The following is a 17,333-nucleotide window of genomic DNA, read 5'->3' as shown; positions in this document are numbered from 1 at the left end:
TGAAAATTCAAGCAATAATGAGGATCTGCCTTATACCTATCAGATAGGCAAATATGACAAAAGAGGAAAATAACAAATGTTGGAGGGGATTTGGGAAAATAGTTACATCAGTGCACTGTTGGTGCAGCTGAGAATTGGTCCAGCTATTCTGGAAAGCAATTTGGAAAGATGCCCCAAAAGCTATTAAATTGTTCATACCCTTTGACCCCACTATACCATTACTAGACATATACATGTGCACACACACACATCCCCATAGAAATCAAAGAAATAGGGAAAGGATTTACACACACAAACCATTTATAATTCTTTCTTTCATAGCCAGAAAATAAAAATAAAGGAAGTGTCCTATCAGGGCATGGCTAAACAGTCTATGATATACAAATATGATGAAAATATTACTGTAGCGTAAGAAATGATGGAATTGAGCAGTTTCAGAAGAAAACTGAAAAGACTGCTATGAATTGACAGACAGTAGAATGAGCAGAATAGGGAAAGACAATTTATACAATGACAATATTATAGAGAAAAGACAACTTTGAAAGACTTTAGAAGTCTGATCCATGCTATGATAAAGTACTAGTTGAGGGGACTGAAGGTAAAACATACCACCCATCTCCTACCAGAAAAGTGAAAGATTTGAAATACAAAATTAAATATCTGGTTTTGGACAGGATCTTTTTTTTTTTTTTTGGACTATGCATGTTTGTTATGAGGATTTCTTTTAATCAGTTGGTCAGACAATAGTGGGAAGGAGAGACAATAAATGCTTGTACAAATAAAATGTTACTTTTTTAAAGAATGATAATACTCTTGATAGAAAGGGGAAAGTTCAGTAGAAGGGTGAGTTTGGGCGGGAAGATCATGATTTCTGTTTTGGATCTGTTAAGTATGAATTATCATGACATAAGGTTGAATACATAAAATTAGTTGCCATCCTCTCCAGACTGTCAGCTGTCAACATAGACCATCTCACTATCTTCCTGCTCTACCCCATCTCATTCCCATCATCTGTTCCTCCACATCTGAACCAGCACCTTCCACATCTGACCTTAGAACTGTACCTGAATTCATGCCCCAGTCCTGGAGAAGCCAACTCATTCATCTTTGGAGCTGCCACCTTAGGGTGCCAACGCAGTCCATAGAGTGTGTGACAACTAGCCTACTTGGGCTCCATGTGTCTACTAGCTGTCCCCACACACAAAATCATGTTTCAGTTTCCAAGTCATCCAGCCATCCTATTTATAACTAGGGTTGGTGAGCAGTGTTCTGTGCTCCCAAGAACAAAATTCTTGTCCCTGGTTGCTTCTCACTTATATTCATTGTCTTGTTCTTTTAGAATATAAATTCCTTGAAAGCAGCAAGTGTCTTTTATTTTAGTTTTTTTGCATCCTAGTGCTTAGCACTCCCATGCACACTCAAAGATATATATATGTGTGTGTGTGTATATATATATATATATATATATATATATATATATATATATATATATATATCCCTGCCCTTGCTCCCTTTGAGTATTTTTTCTTGTCTTCCAACTAGATGAATTCTCATGCTCAAAGACTCTCAACAACAGCGCTTACTGTCTACAAGGCACAGTTCGAGGCCCAGTGGCTTAAAACAAAAAGAGAGAAAAATAGCCCCTGCCCTCAAGGGGCTTATATTCTATTGGAAAGAGAAAACAAATATTTATACAGATAAATAAATGTTCAAGATAGTTTGAGGAGGAAAAGACCCCAATAACTAAAGTAGGAGTTCTTGAGGTTAATCAAGGAATCTGTGAATGTTTTTAGGAGGTCTAAGAACTTGGATAGGAAAAAAATTGTATATCTCTTTTCACTAGCCTTTAACTGAAATTTAGCAATTCCTTTTATTTTGAATGTTAACGACCAAGCATTATTCTGAGGAGCTCCTTTGTTTCCCCAGTCTGACAATGGGGTTCGTGACTAAAAAAAATTAAGAAGCCCCAAACTAAAGGGATCAGGAAAGACTTTCCTTTACAAAAGGGTTGAACTTTAAGAAAAGTTTAGGTTTCTAAGAGATGGTGGAGGAGTGAGTGCCTTGTAGTCATAGGCACAGCAACAGAAGACAGAATGAAGAATTGTGGGAATGGCTAGTAGCTTGCCCAGAGCTCATGAAAGAGAAATGGGCAGTAAGGCTGGAAAGGGAGTCTAGGGTTAGGGCTTTGGGTGGAAGGAATTGACATTTTATCACAGAGGCACTAGGGAGCCACCAAAAATTACTAAGCAGGCAAACGACAAGGTCAGATTTGTGTCTTAGTAAAATGGTTTTGGCAGATCTGTGGCCTCTACTTCTTTGCAAATCTCCAAAGTGACCCTCACCTGGCAGGGACTCCATAAATATCCTATGACTGGTTCGTGCTCCTTTCAGAAAAAATATAGCATAGAAGAGAAGGTGGATGTGAACCAGCATGGTGCTTCTTTATGTCCTTCTAAGATCCATGGTTAATGGAACTTATTATACAGTTTGGGAGTGAGTAGCCTCCTGGGCACAGAGTCAGAAGACCTGGATTCAAGTTTCAGTTTAGACATTTTACACTAGCTGTTGTGACTGGCCAAGTCACCTAAACTTTTAGAACTTCAGTTTTCTTATTTTTAAAATAGATATAATACATATACAAAGTTGTTACATAAAGCACTGATCTACATATATCTATATACTCACACAGATCTCTCTCTCTGTCTCTGTCTCTCTGCATCTCTCTCTCGCTCTGTGTGTGTGCATGTCTTTCCACATGCACATACACATACAATCACACACATACATGAACACACAGCATGTCAAAAGTTTTGGCACAGTTTTAAATTAATTATTCAAATTACATTAAGACTTTTGGAACATCCTGTATATTTGTGAACTATTCGTGAGAAAGAATAATGCAGTGAAATAGCATTGGGTTTAAAGTGGAGGACCTGTTTTCTAATCCCAGTGTTACTACACATTACCCATATGACCCTGTGCCTCAGTTTCCTCTTCTGTGAAATGAGGGACCTTTATTGAACTATGTCTAAGGTCCTTTCTACCTCTAAATCTATGGTCCTGCCATTATGAAAATTTTATCTTGAGTTTTTAACTATACCAAGTCTGGTGGTATCTTGACATAGAGAAAACACTCCTGAGTAATAGTTTTCCCTCAGCTGTTAACTGACTCTGTCACCTTCAGCAAACTTCAGTTTCCTCATCTATTAAAAAAGAATCTTGGTGGTCTCTTCCAGCCCTAAATCTAGCTTCCTCTTCAGAACTTTAACCAGCAAGTTTTGTACGTAGGACAAACAGAGCGAAATACACTAGGGGGAAGCCAATGGTACAGGAGAAGGGTGGGCCAGGCTAGGGAGAATCTCATCCAGGGTGGGACTGGGGGAAGGGGAGGAGGAAACATAAGCCATCTTTCATTGTTAACTTATTCTTATTAACATGGTACTGAGAGGAAACTCTGGAGCCATAGATAGAAAGCAGAACTTGTGTTCAAGTCACATAAACACATAACTTTGGCAAATCTCTTATCCTTTCTGTGGTCGTAGGTAATTCTTTAAGACTGTAAATTGCGAGTTAGGTGTGATGGCAGAGATCTCTAATCCTAGCCACTGGAGAAGGATGAAAATAGCAGATTTCAAGTTTTGGAATCATGAGCTCAATTGGCTGTTCTGATTGGGTGACTCTACCAAGTTTGGCCTTGGTGAACACAAGAGGGTAGAATGGGTCACTCAAGAAGGGATGATCTGGCTCAGATTGGAAAGACAGCAAGTCAAAACTCCCAGCAGATCAGTAGAGGGATTGAGCCCATAGGTTACCTCTGCACGTGCAGCCTGGGCAAGAAGGAGAGGCACAGTCTAGATAGATAGATAGATAGATAGATAGATAGATAGATAGATAGATAGATAGATAGATAGATAGATAGATAGATAACTACAAAGAGGTAGTAGGGAAATAGATAACTAGATAGATAAGATAGGTAGAAGATAAATAAGATAGCTAGACAGATAGACAGATAGATACATAGATACATAGAGGGACTAAAAGTGGCAGAATGACTGTGAATCTGCATTGGTAGAATAAATTTCCTCGTAAGGAGTTGCTTCTACCAATGAGATCTCAGATCTGTAACTCCCCTCCAAAAAATATCCTCAAAGCAAAAAAATAGGTCCTAAGTGTTGTTATTTCTACCATACTAGAAGACCACAGTCTGTGTCCTCTGGGACAAAGTCCAGATTTCCCTACCTTTGTTATGGCTCTGATCCTGGCATCTCTATGGCTCATTCCTACTCTAGATTCTCAGAGACTCTTTTACTCAATAGTAGCTTTCCCCCCCATTTAATGCTGCTCATATGACTAACAAACGCCCTAGAAATTCTAAAAGCTAATTTCCCTGTGAGTCATGTGGAGGCCTTTTGTACAGGCATAATGTTCTGCCCTTGGCAAGGCCAGGCCTCTCTATTGGCCTCAGTGAGCCATGGTGACAGCTCTGACCTCCATCCTCCACTGTCCCTCCTTGAACTTCCATCCTTTCCCTCCCCCTAAAGAAAGGAGGCTGTAGCTCTCTCAGACCCATATGAAAGCCATTTCAGTCCCCTGCAAATTATCTCTTCCACCAAAACTGTGTGATTGTTGCAAGCTCTGGGTTCTTTCTCACAAAATCCTCCCCCCTCCCTTCCTCCATCCAGCAAGCTTTAATTCAGTGTCTATCTCCTTGTGAATGAGTTGGGGGGATTTCGGATCAGTGCCTCCTAAAAAGACATGTGAGGAGCGGGAAGGGAGGGGGAGACATCAAGGGCTTTGTCCATGGTTCTTTTGGATGAACAGAAAGGAGGGTCATTATCTGTTTCCAATGACTGGGGAACTAAGTAGCTACTGGGATTGAATTAGCAGAGTATTGAAGCAGACTTGGTTCCTGGGGTGAGGGGACAACAGTCCAGGGGCGGGGTGGGGGTACAAGGGAAGCCTGTCCCCCTGTTTTCTTTGTGAAGGAGTCTTTCTTTCCCTTGGGGCCCCTTAGCCTCTCATCTCTCCCTCCCTTCTTCCCCTCCCAGCTCTGGTGGCAGCTGAATCCATCTTTCCCTCTAAGTGAATCACAGTTTTAATAAAGCTATTGTATTTGACCACAGGCTTAGCAAATGGTAATAGACCATCATAAGGGAAGATCATTAAGGTCCTCCAAAGCCGGCATTCAGCTCCTTCATCTCCAGGGTTCCCAAGTCTTTGATAAGAAGTCAACTCTCTTTTTCTCTTTAAATTAAAATCTAAATAATAGTAAAGCTCACTTTTCATTTGGTTTCCAGTATGTTCCCTGGGAAGCAGGCAGGCGGGGCTTTCTAATTTCCTGTCTCCATTAGAGGGGACTAGGGCAAATGGATTTTTATGCTTGTAGGGAACTATCCCAGCTGCGGTCTCAAGATGGATCTGCAGGATTTCTTCGTTAGAAGGAGGGGGCTGGGTGAGGGTGGGGGTCAGAGAATAGTAACAGAAATGACCACAGCTCTGGAGATGAATTCTTAAAAGGCAAGAACAAAATGAGATCAGAGAAGGGAAAAAACATCGACCAGAGAAAATGACTGTAAATATACAGTACAGTGGAGAGAGAATGGGGACTGAAATAATGAGACAGGGGTGCCAATCTCACCACTAACACTTTCTACCTGTATGACTTTGGACAAGTCGCTATAACTCCCATGGCCCCAGTTCCCCTAGATATAAATTGAAAGGGTTGAAGTGTATCCCTTCTGAAGGCCCTTCAAGCTCTGGGTCTATAATATTGTGTCTTACTTTGTACAACTCAAAAACAAATCACTTCCCTTCCTTGGGTAGGTCTCAGATTCTTCATTTGTAAGGTACAGAGACTAGAGTAGATGGCATCTTGGGTCTCTTCCAGAACTATATCTGGGAGATCTATTTTCATGTTATTATTTGCATGTTCCAGAAGCAAACCACTTCCTCTCTGTGTGCTCCCATATATAACATGAAGACATGGAATTAGATGGTCCCTCAAGAACATTCCAGTTCTAGAGCTCTGCTAGTATTACTTACTTGCTGTATCACTCAGAGGCAAGTGACTTTCCCTTTTTGGGACTCAGTTTCTACCTCTGTAAAATGAAGAGTTTGGACTAGTTACCTACCCTCTGAGGTCCCCTCCTGCTCTAGACCTAAGATCATGTGTCTTACTAGTTTTATGACAAGAGAGAAAAGATTTCTCTCTATTAGGCCCCTTGCTTGTAAGATGAGAATGTTGGGGTAGATGGCCTTTGAGGTGCCTTCTATTTTGGATCTGTAATGCTACAATCTCTAAACACAGAGAAAAAGCAGAAAGGACATAATTAGTATGAGGCACACTCAGGGAAATGGAAGGAGGAACACTCCACTAGGAAATTCTCTTTGGAGGGCCTGGGTAGAAGAGTCATCTCCAAGGCAGATGTCAAGACAAAACAAGACAAAAACACCCTGTCTCTTTACCTTAAACATTTTCCCATCAATGCCAGATGGATGGAAATCATGCAACACCAAGACTTCCAGAGACTATCAGAACAGCTACCACTTATCTAGCTTTGAAGTTTGCAATGACCTTTCTTCCATTACCTGAGAGTGATCATGGTGCAATGGAAAGAGACTTGGCCCTGGGGTCAGAGGAACTGGGTTCACATCCTGACTGTGTCACTTACTATCTGTGTGATCTTGGGTGAATGATTTCATGTCACTGGGTTTTCTTATCTGTTCAATGATCCCTTAGGATCTCTTTGGCTCTCAGTCTGTGATCTCATGAGATCTTCAGTACAACTCAGTAAAGTATCATATATATTCCATACAAAAGGAAATAGAACTTCAGATAGATCAAGTTTTTAGTCCAGGTCCACATCATATTTGAGGCAGTATTCTAACCAAGGTCTTCAATATGACAACTAACCTATTTGTTTTTCTTCTTTTCTCAAATGGGAGCATGCAGGGGGAGGGGGATGATGAGAGGGTGACAAAGAAAACCTTGGTTGATTAAAACAAAAAAAAATATTTAGAAAAAAGGAAGAAAATATGACAAGCAACCCAAAGGAAAATAGAAAAATTAATGGTAGGGTGAATCATGCTATCAAAAGATGACTTGTGCAAATGGCATGGATATGGGTCTGAAAAGGAAGGAAGACAGGAAAGTGATGAGGATGAGATATAACAGATTTCCATCCTGAAAGAAACTTCTGAAATACTATAAAAGCCAGATGGTGCCATCTACCATACCAGTTATCCTTTCATATTTAGATAGATCATTGATCTCATCACTGTGGATGCTCCCACCACAAATACAGAGACAACCCTTGTCTCTATTGAAGAAATGATGAACTCTGATAACACAGATGTTCTGAGAAATAGAATTAAAGTTACAGGAAGTCTCATATGATATACTACAACATGACCTACATATATACCACTACAATGCCACATGTCATGAAAAGTTAAGAAAATCTATTTTATTTATAAATTTATTTAAATATTTGTATATATATTATATATTTGTAAATATATTTATTTATAAAAATAAACATGTTTTGATGAGCAGGTAGCTCATGTGGCTCAAACACTATCGATAACCAATGGGCTATAACCAAGGCAATTCTTGGGAAAATCTACTGTTCCTCAAAGATACTTAGTATCTTTAATATCAATGTGATAAAAAGTATGATTTCATAATGAAGAATTAAAGAATATGTGTAATATGTAATTAAAGTATTAATGTTATCACAGAAGGCCAATATCTCAACTGAACCAATCAATCAACAGACTAGTAGGTTTCAAGGAATTTTTCTAAAATTGTGGGAAAAAATCCTCAATCAATTGGACAGGATTATGATGTTTTATCCATAAGATTAAGAAAGATGACACAACACAAAAAACGTCTTGCAATTGGCTAAAAGAAACAGATGCACTTCTGGGTCCATGTATAAAAATGGCAGTCAGTTCAGTGATGAGTCAAGCTATCAAAGACCAAGTTTAGGAGCTGAGGATTCCAATTTGAGAACTGGAACCAAGACCTTGAGAGGAAATCATTCTTGAGGGAAGGAGAGAGTTTCTCATTTTTCTTCCCTCTTCTCCTTCTATTGACCATAGACACTGCATTAATAGAAGACAATGCATCTAGCCAGGAGCAGTGACACATTGAGGATGAAAGATGCAGAAACATAGATATTCAAGGAGGGAGATAGTTTCAAGAAAAGACTTACATGATAAAATGTGAAGTTGAAATTGCCCCTTTGCTACATATTAGTCATGTACATATGCTTCATACCATTGAACTCAAAGTTTGAGACCATTTTTCTCATAGACTGATGTGTGTATCCATTTTTATTAAATGGTCTTAGCATAAAGCTTTTGCGAAAAAACAAAAAACCCAATGGAAGCTACTGGGGTATTGTCAAGGGAAAGAACACTGGTGGGGAGGGGGGGTGGGCTCATGCATGATAGTAGTAAAATTATAGACCCCGCCCCGCAGGGTTGTCCCTAGAATCTTGAGAGTAGTTGTAATTGCCCCTTGGGAGTACTGAATCTTGAGTACCAAAGCATGCTGGGGGAGTAGGCTGAGAAGAGGTGCTGCATGTGTCAAAATCTTGTGAATTCAATGCCAAATTATTGAATATAAGTGAGTACAGCAAAAGGAGAACATATTGCCTATTCAAAGTTTTTAAATTACTTAACTTAGTTCAAATTTACTTAACTTTGTTCTAAATAATTTGCCTGCTACCATATTCTCTGTATATTTATACATATAAATGTTTATCTCCCCTAACAGAATGTAAGCTCCTTGAGGGAAGGACTTATTTAATTTAACTGTTTTTGTCTTCGTATCCCCAGTACTTAACATGATGTCTGGCACTCAGCAAACAGGTCGATGAATAGATTTGTGTCTATACAATACATTACACATATAAGCTAATTTAATCCCCACAATAATTCTATGAGGAAGATAGTGCAAGGATTATTAATGCTCACTTTTTATTACCAATTGTGTGATCTTTGATAAAAAAAAATACAACTTTATCTATCTAGGGCTCAATTTCCCCATTCTGATAATTCTATGATATATAAAAAATATACTTACTGGAACTGTAGTTTGGAAGCTTTGAGTTCGAATTCGGCCTCAGACCCTTAGGAAATCACTTAACCTCTGTTTTCCTCAGTTTCCTCATCTGGAAAATGGAGATAATAATAACATGATCACCCGGGATAAGATGAGGTAGGGTTGATAAAGTACCGGGCAAACCTTACACTGCTATGTAAATTCCAGCCGTCATTATCTTTGTTAATATTATTAATACTATATTATTGTTATTACTGACTTTCCTTGAGGTACATCCTGCTTCATACGTAGGCTCCATCCTGTAGCTTTCAGTCCCTGAGGAAGCAAGGTCTTTTCTGCTTCTCCATGGACAACGTCTGGGTTCAGGATGATTTTGTGGTCCTTGCAGTCCCTGTAGACTCTGATTTAGTTATCCTTCCCCCTGTAGTCTCCTGGCTTGACCTAAAATGATGACCAAAGAGAAGGAAAGACTTAACTGAGTTCACAGAACTTGCTCTTGTCAACCTCATATTTCTCCTTTCTGACAAGACTTCACAACAGTCATGAAATGATAAAGCCCCACATACAGTTTTCCTAGCTAGTGATTTTCCAGGCTATTTTTGGAGACCTCCAAAAAAGGGGAACCAAAAATTCTCTAAAGTAGGCCATTCTACTTTGGGACAGCTCTAAATGTTAGCAAGTTTCTTCCCCAAATGAAGTCCAAATCTGCCTTTCTGAAACTTTCATTCACTGGTTCTAATCCTGCTTTCTGTGCAGAAATTGAGGGAAATTATATCTAGAACCCTCTTGTAATCTATGAGGCTTGTAACCTGGCAAACCTCTGCCTTAAACCCTTGTACCTGGCTCTGCTGATTGCTGAGTCCTTGGGCCTAACCATCATTATTTTAACGATTTTTTGTTATTTCATTTACAAGAGGGACTCCTTGTATTCCCCACCACCCTCCATAACAGTAAACACAGTTAAATTGATAAATTATGAAATTAAGAAATAGGGGCAGGTACATCCACTTCTTTGTGTACTCTCCAGGAAAGACCATCATTTGCATCAGGAAACAAGGTGACAATCACACTTTAATTAAGCCCAGAAGGTATAAAGGTAAAAAAGCACAAGAAAGCAGGGGTTACAGAGGTAAAAAGTGTGGGCAAATGGGACAGGATGGTGAAGAGAGGTAGGCAGTGTGGGGAAGAGGGGGGGAGACAGAAAGTATCACTCATATAACCATTAGAGTTGGGAGCACTAGACATCTTGGACACAATGGAGGGGAAAGAGTGCTAGGGGGAGTGGGGCAGGAGTTTGTGGTCTCATTTTTGTAGGATTTGGAGGAAGGAGGAATAATTCTTATCTGTGCCACCTTGAGGTTAGCTGATTAACACACTGAAGTTGAGAGGCAGAGACAAGATGGCAGAGAAAAGTCAGTGAATCACCTGAACTCTCCCCCAAATCCCTCTGAATACCTCTAAATAATGCCATAAAACAATTCCTGGAACAGAAGAATCCACAAAAGGACAAGGTGAAATAATTTTCCAGCCAAAGACAACTTAGAAGGTAAGCATGAAAAGTCTGCCACACCCGGGTGAGAGTGGAGCACAGTCTAGCACAGACTCCACCACCACAGCCCAAGCCACAGCAAACCAGGAGCAAGCCTTGGGAGCCACTGAATTAGCAGTGGCAGTGACTGCTTCCAGATCTCTCAGCACCCAGATGGTAAATGGGGGTCAAAGAACTGGTTAGAAGGAGATTATAGGGGTCTCTTTGCTAGTACTGAGGCAGGATTCTGTTGCTTTACCATATTCAGATCTGAATCACAGTCCTTGGTGGCAGTCCCAGGGTGAGGAGGAGTACTAGCATGGCAGAGCTTGTGACCATAGTGGAGCAGAGACCCTCCTCACAGTGACAGGGCAGAAAAGAGTGCTTGTGGTCACTCACAGAGGAGACCACAGGCCAGAAGAGTAGTAAACGCCTCTTTCTAGATCATACCACCTTGGAAGAATTTAAAACTTGAAAATCTCTAGCAGTATCTCTAAAAACAGAGAAGCTTGGGATAATGCATCCTCCACTCTGAAAGTAGAGCCCCACTTTAACAAAGAGGTAAAAGTCAAGAAATAGACTGGGAAAATGAGCAACAACCGAAAAAAATTCTTATCATATTAAGTTACTATGACCTCAAAGAAGACAAAATCATACACTAAGAAGAAGGCAACGCAGTCAGGAGGGTCAGGGTGACTGGAGAGAGAGATTAGTATAAATGGGAGGAAAGGATGGAGGGAAATGCAGTTAGCAATAGTAACTGTGAAAAAAATTATGAAGCAAGTTTCTGTGATAAAGGCCTCATTTCTCAAATACATAGAGAATGGGGTCCAATTTATAAAAATAAGAGCCATTCCCCAACTGATAAATGATCAAAATATATGAACAGTTATTGGATGAAGTAGTCAAAACTATGTATAGCCATATGAAAAAAAATGTTCTAAATCACTACTGATTGGAGAAATTCAAATAAAAAAAATCTTTGATGCACAATCTCACACCTGTTAGATTTGCAAATCGGACAGAAAGAAAAAATGACCCATGTTGGAGGGGATGTGAGAAAATTAAGATATTAATGAATAATTGGTAGAGCTGTGACCTGATTCAACCATTTGTATATCATTATAGAACTGTGCCCAAAGGGCTATAAATCAAGCATACCTTTTGATCTAGTAATACCACTACTAGGTCTGTATCCCCCAAAAAGATAAACAAAGACAAAAAAGGAAAATGTACGAAAAAATACACATGTACAAAAATATTTATAGCAGCTCTTTTCTAGTGGCAAAGAATTGGAAATTGAGGGGATGCCCATCAATTGGGGAATGGCAGAACAAATTGTGGTATGTGATTTTGGCAGAATATTATCATGCTATAAGAAATGATGATTAGGATGCTCTCAGAAAAACCTAGAAAGATTTACATGAGCCGATGTAAAGTGATATGTACTGTGTACAAAGTAACAGCAATATTGTAAGATAATAAAAGGTGAGTAACTTAGCTATTCTCAGGAATACAATCATCCAAGACAACTGCGAAGACTTATGATGAAAAATGCTACCCATTTCCAGAGAAAGAATCTATGGTGCCTGATACAGATTGAAGAATACTTTTTTGGCTTTATTTTTCTTGAGTTTGTCTTCTTTCACAATATGATTAATATGGAAATATGTTTTCATGACTACACATGTATAACATATCAGATTGCTTCCCTTCTCATTGATGGGAGTGGAGAAGAAGGAAGGAAGAGAATCTGGAACTCTAAGTTTTAAAAACATATGCTAAAAATTGTTTTTATATGTAATTGGGGAAAAATAAAATGTTGAACAATGAAATAAAATAAAATGAAAGGATGCAGCCAAAAAATATCGAAATCATTTCAGAGTTACTAGTAAAACTTGAAAGTTTATATGCACATGTCATCTCAAAATTATCCCACACCATTTGGTGTTCTGCTGGTCTTACTGCAAATGTCTGGAACTTTTCTGAGATTTATGTATCATAGACAAAAGGCCCTGACAGCACATATTACCAGGATGTGAATTTTGGTTAATATATGATAGAATTTGTAAATTATGCTTCCTTGATCTTTGAGACAGTTTATATGTGACTTCCAGGTTCCCCTTTGCAATCTTATTTCCTGCTATTACCACTTTATATTGGCTATTTATAGACTTATTATACTGACTTGAAGAGGGAGTGGGGTGGGTCAGAACAAAATGTAATTTTAACACAATAGTCAAACAAACCTGATTTCCATCAAGGCCATATCCAGAAATGTACGTCTCATTAGTTCATCACTTTTCTCTCAGGAGATGGGTAGCATTCTTTATAACTGGTCTTCCAGAATCATGGGTGTGTGTAGCTGTAATGAGAGTTAAAAATCTTCCCTGCCCCTGGATAGTCTTCCGGTGGGGCTATTAAGGGATACTTGATTAGGGAAAGCTTGTTTTCTATGAAGGCCCACACCTTTCGCTGATTGCTAGTGAGGCACTGGGTCCCAAGGGTTGTGCCCTCCAGCTCTGAAAAGTGTGTGTGTGTGTGTGTGTGTGTGTGTGTGTGTGTGTGTGTGTATAAACTGAGGTGAGGTTTTTACTTTGCAGCTTAGTTTTTGCAAGAAAGTTGGAGTAAAGATGAGACTCTGGGTAGCCACTAAGGAGCCCCTGGCTTTGAAAATCCAAATGTTAGTGCTTCTCTCTCCAGTAACAATGTATGTATTGTCTACGGGCAGAATTGGAAGCCCTGTCTGTTGGTCCTGCTTGTATTTTCTCTGTTGGTATATGTTTGATTAAAGTGATTGTTGACCCCTCAAAAGTTGCTTTCCTTCTAGAAAAGCAGATCTAAGAACCTGTGCACCAGGCCCTCCTGTGTGTGCCGGTGTGCATTGGTCTGAGTTTTTATGTTTTACAGACTTGTTTCTTTTTACAATGTTGGTATCACAATACAAGTTATTTTGGTTCCACTCACTCTACTCTGCCTCAGTCCAGATAAGTCTGCCTAAGTTAAAGCCTTATTTTCCATCATTTCTTACAGCACAACTGTACTCCATTTTATTCATAAACCAGAGTGTGTTCATTCTCAAATTGATGGGCACCCCATTAATAATAATAGCTAACATTTTTATAGCTACTACTATGGGCCAGGCACTGAACAAAGTATTTTATAAATATGGTCTCTTTTGGTCCTTAAAACAACCCTGGGAAGTAGGAGCTGTCATATCATCCCCATTTTAGAGATAAGAAAACTGAAGCAAACAGAGATCAAGTGACTTCCTCCAGGATCACATAGCTAGTAAATCTCTGAGTCTGGATTTGAACATAGGTCTCCCTGACTCTAGACCCTGAACACCATCCCTAGCTGCCCCATTAATACACACACACACACACACACACACACACACACACACATATATAAATATACACAAATATACACACACATAGCACCTTTTCCTTTCCTTGTCGAGGCATAGATTTTCTACTAGGCCAATAAACATTCACAATCTAGTAACTTCTGAGACTTCATTCTGCATTGTTTTTGAGAACGGTTGTATAAATTCATAGCTCCAATGACTCAAAAAAATTGCAACATTTCTTCTAGGAATTCTAATTTACCTTGTGGGCAATTTGTGCTTTTCTATATGATTTAGTTTGCAGATATTTGGGAGTTATTCTCTTCTGGGTTTGTGTCTTGAATATCCCTGGCATCCTGATAGCTCTTTATCTTTTTCTCTGAGTTACATATTTTTTCCAGTGATCTGCTGTGAATATCCCAGGATTACTGACCTAGCTGAGAGATCAGGAGGCTCAACTTGGGATCCCAGACCCTCTAGGAGACCTTTCTCCCCTCTCCCCGCACCCCCCCCCCCCATTGTTGTCCTGGTTTGTCCACGATCTTCTCTGGTGACTCTGACCTATTGGCCTAACTTAGAGCTCTAGGTTCTATGCTCTTGGCTCCCCCCTTAAGAGATCTTGGGTCTGAGATTGAGTCTGCAATCAGTTCTAGTTGTCTCTAAGTCACTAGTCTAGATCAGAGTTCAAGGTACTAAGTCTGGGAGCCTCAACCAATCGTGTTCCACAGTTCCTGCCCTGATCACTTGCCTTCAAAATCAAATTTACAGTCTTAGGCTGGAATGATGATCCACTGTTGTTTCTCCCTTGACTTCCTGGCCACTATTGGTCTGTTGTTCTTAGATCCTTGTTAGAGCAGTTGTAATGGAAGTTGGGCTGCAATGTTTCCTCCTACTCCACCATTTTGGTTTGGTTTTCCCAGACTTTCATTTCATGAGGGTCCCCAGTCATGTTCACCTCCCTCTTGGCTCACCTCACTCTTGGATTTCTCCACCTCTTACTAGCCACATTGCCTGGGCCTACCTACCCTGCCTCCTTCGCAATGTTAAGGTCTGTTAAGGAGTGTCCTGAACTTGTCTTTTTGAGTTGTCATATTTTCCAGAGACACCGGACTCAGAGCATGCAGGAGGCCTGAATGTGTCAAGGATTAAGCCCTTGCTCCTTTCTAACTCCTCTTTATATGATTTTCCCTTGTTCTTCAGTATTTTTTTCATTTGTTTCCAATCTATGACTTCATCTGGTTTTTGGTTTTGTTTTGTTTTTGGCAACTATATTGGAGCAGTTTGCCATTTCCTTTTCCATCTCTTTTTACAGATGAGGAAGCTGAGGCAAACAAGGTTAAGTGACTTGCCCAGGGTCACAAAACTAGTAAGTGTCTGAGACTGGATTTGAACTCAAGATCTTCCTGACTTTAGGCCTGGTGCTCTATCAACTGCAGTACCACCTATCTTCCTCCACTAGAAAGTAAACTCCCTGAAGGAAGGGACTGTCTTGTGTTTATATGCCCAGACCATGGCCCAGTACCTGCACATATGAAGTGTTTAATAAATGCTCTGTCCTATCTGCTTAGCTACCTGCCTACCTGTCTAACTTTTTGTCAGAAATGAATAAATGAACTTAGTCTGGCCTGACCTGTTCTTGGTAAAGCAGTACCTGCTCATGGCAATTGCCACTTTTGTTTTGAGATGTTCAGGTAACCATCCTTAAAGAATATCTTTCAGAGTTTTATTCTGGAAGTGAAGTTAGCCTTGTTGGCTTCTGGCTTCTGGATTTCTTAACTTGGGGCAAAGAAGAGTTTATTTTTTTATTTCATCTGTTTGAAGAAACCCTCCTTTTCCTTCTCATTAGAATTCCTTTGCTTCTTAATGAACCCCAGCTCAGCATTCACAGAGTCCCACTGAATCTCAGTCAGGAGGGACCTCAGGGGTCCTCTAGTTAAATTCATACATGAACAAAAACTCCCCTTTGAGAGCAGGGCCTGTTTGGGTTTTGCTGGTGGTGGTGGTTTGCTTTGCCTTTCTTTGTATCCTGACCACTTAGCAAGGTGCTTATCACATTTCAATTATTTTCAGTCCTGTCTGACTCTTTGTGATCCCATTTGGGTTTTCTGGACAAAGATATTGGAATGATTGACCATTTCCTTCTCCAGCTCTCTCTCTCTCTCTCTCTCTCTCTCTCTCTCTCTCTCTCTCTCTCTCTCTCTCTCTCTCTCTCTCTCTCTCTCTTTCTCTCTCTCTCTCTCTCTCTCTCTCTCTCTCTCTCTCTCTTTCTCTCTCTCTCTCTCTCTCTCTCCCTCCCTCCCTCCCTCCCTCTTTCCCTCCCTTCTTTCACAGACAAGCAAATGGAGGATAAATGGTTAAGAGGTTAAGTGACTTGCCCAGGGCCACACAGCTAGTAGATTTCTGAGGCCAGATATGAATTCATGAAGATGAGTCTTCTTGACTGCAGTATTGGTGTTATCTACTTTGCCACCCAGTTGCCTTGTTTGTTACATAGTAAGCACCCGATTCATGTTTGTTGATCAACTTGTGGAGAGACAAGCATCGCTTCTACAGCAAAAAATAGCCAACAGGCCATTCTTGCTTTCATGAAATATGTCTATCAAAAGGGAACCATCTACTTTGCAATACCAATCCACTTTGCAATAGCTCTGATTGTTAAAAAGTTGTTTTGGGTTCCCCCTGCCCCTTCCAGAAAGCTAAAGTTGCCTCTTTGTAACTTCTACCCATGGTTCCTATATCTTCCTCCTGGAGCCAAGTCAAGCAGAGCAAGTACATCCAAACTCAACCCTGTCCTACCACCACTCCCACATGATTGTCCTTTAAAATCTTAAAGATGATTCCTATGCCCCACCCTCAAGCCTTCTTTTTGTCTATTCCTGATGCATAATCTTTATATTTTACCCCCATTAAATCCCTGACTCATTGTAAAGTCATCATATGGATACATAGTGTAATTGTGGTGTTTTTATGGGATCTATGTCTCATCAAGATCATAGGGGAGTAATGAAATGCATGATTTTATAATTCAAAATGATAAGCACCTCCAGTGACAAAAGAATCAGTTAAAAGAATCATGTTTTAGAAAGGGATCACCAATCTGTAGTAAAAGATTTAGAGGTCTTAGTGGACTCCAAGTTCAGTATAGATTGCAAACTCAGCAGTGTAAGATGGAAGCTTGAAAAGTTAATTGGATTTGCATTGAGAAAAGCAGAATATCCATAATATTAGAAGTGATAATCAGTTGGTCTGTCCATATCCAGTTGTGCTTTCTTCTGGGTGCCATATTTTGGGAGGATTATTGACTAACTTGGGAGTGTCCAAAGGAGAGTATCCAGGCTGATGAAGGGCCTTGAGACCATGAGAATGGATTGAATGAGCTGGAGATA

The sequence above is a fragment of the Notamacropus eugenii genome, chromosome 6 (genome assembly GCF_028372415.1).
Source record: "Notamacropus eugenii isolate mMacEug1 chromosome 6, mMacEug1.pri_v2, whole genome shotgun sequence".
Lineage (NCBI taxonomy): Eukaryota > Metazoa > Chordata > Mammalia > Diprotodontia > Macropodidae > Notamacropus > Notamacropus eugenii.
The sequence above is the reverse complement of the archived record's forward strand: the minus strand, read 5'-3'. Positions refer to the sequence as shown.